Source organism: Sprattus sprattus, assembly GCF_963457725.1.
Source record: "Sprattus sprattus genome assembly, chromosome: 19".
Taxonomy (NCBI): domain Eukaryota; kingdom Metazoa; phylum Chordata; class Actinopteri; order Clupeiformes; family Clupeidae; genus Sprattus; species Sprattus sprattus.
The window spans coordinates 8,655,874-8,657,590 of NC_137917.1; the positions used below are offsets into that span (position 1 = coordinate 8,655,874).

Sequence of the window (1,717 nt, forward strand, 5' to 3'; positions counted from 1 at the left end):
GGAGTTTTGCCATTGGCCAGCCACTGTAGCATAAAAAAGGCATGGTTATGAATGAACAATTGTATACACATAACTCAGACTTTAAATTAGATAACTAAGTCACCTAGTTATTAGTTAGCCACATAGTGATAGCTATTTAGCTAACAACGTGACAGTTGCCAGGCAACCTTCACCTTCCCATAGCTAACTGGAGACATCCAAAGTATGCGAAGTGTGCAATCATTCAAACTCCCCATGTTATTTTCCCATAGAGAAAATGGCTCTGACATGGAACTCCATATATGGGCACAATATGGCTGTGTTTTGTAGTTGATCTTCAAAGGTCCATTAACCCAATCTCTGACAGGTAGAGGAAGTGATATCACCCCATTCACTGCAGAGCGGGCGAGGAATAATGTCATCATCCAAACACAGGTGGTGATGTCATCTGCAGCTGAAAGTGTGCATATGAGAGAGAGAAAGAGCAATGCGATAGGGGCTGTCATCACACACAATGCGCCAGTGACATGCAGTCGGCCTCTTAGGAAGGGCTCGCTGACACGGAGATTAGCAGGTGACCAGAGACGACAGGCTCAGGGGATCCCGGAGGGACAGAGCTGAAGGTTAAATGAATCAAGTCACCCACTTTGTTTATTTAGATATCTCCTCTCGTGTTTGTTTTGGACAAGAACGTTCTTTCAGTGTGTACTAATTACAGAGTTTAAATGCTGTTCACGTTTGTCATTTTTAGTCGACGTCTTGAACATGAACCCCAAATTTGGGGCCCTCTTTTCCAATTTGTCTGTTAGACCTGATGATCACGTGTGATGATCATATTTGTCTCGTACCCCTTCCTTTGGAAGCAGCTGAGACTAACCCCTACAAAAGAGGACAAGCCCACTTTCCACAGTCCATGGAACAACAGCGCAAAACCTTGATACAGAAGAATTGCACTGATGCTATTTTAATTCTGTCGTTTTTTATTTCTAGCTTTTGTTTGTTTTATTTGTTTATTTGTTGTTTGTTTTTCTCTATTCATAGTTAGGGCTCCCGTATATTAAGTGAGTGGTAAGGACGGCAGTAGGATTTGTAGGTGACACTATCGTCTAGCTCACACAAACCCCCACCCCACCCAACCTCACCCCTTTGGGCACCAGTGCCAGTGGACTTCCTGGGCAGACAGGAAGTGGAAGGAGGCAGCAGCATTGTCATTGGTCGAGCTGTTATTATGATTGTTGTCTATGCTGATGTTGATGTTTGTTGTTGATCTTGACCCACTCTGATGATGTAACACATTATTGTTGTGGTGCTCTAGTGGTAAATAAATTATTTAAGTTACAAGGGAAGTCATCTTAAAGCCTCTGTTTTTTTATGAGGAATGTGTGTGTGTGTGTGTGTGTGTGTGTGTGTGTGTGTGGCTGTCTGTTATCTTGAATGTTTACTATGTTTTCCAGACAACACTTAGTTATTCACTCACTAAATTGTATAGGCAATTAAAGTCAGGAAGAAGCATTAGTGTGTGTGTGTGAAAGGAAATAGATTAATTTGTGCGTTTGTTTGTGTGTGTGTAATTGTGAGTGTGAGTGAGTGAGTGTGTGTGTGTCTGAGTGCGTATGTGTGTGTGTGTGTGTGTGAGTGAGTGTGTGTGTGTGTGTGAGTGTGTGTGTGTCTGTCTGAGTGTGTGTGTGTGTGTCTAAGTGAGTTTGTGTGTGTGTGTGTGTGTGTGTGTGTGTGTAAA

The 1,717-nt window shown here is 42.6% G+C and overlaps 1 protein-coding gene across 1 annotated transcript in view; it reads left to right on the plus strand.

The window, feature by feature from the left end:
- Positions 1-1,325, plus strand: part of tgfb2 (transforming growth factor, beta 2) — a 35,338-nt gene extending 34,013 nt beyond the window's left edge. The window contains exon 7 of the mRNA XM_080858430.1: positions 1-1,325. This exon is cut by the window's left edge and continues 2,059 nt beyond it. The gene's annotated coding sequence lies outside the window, so the exon portion shown is untranslated.
- The last annotated feature ends 392 nt before the right edge of the window (positions 1,326-1,717 follow it).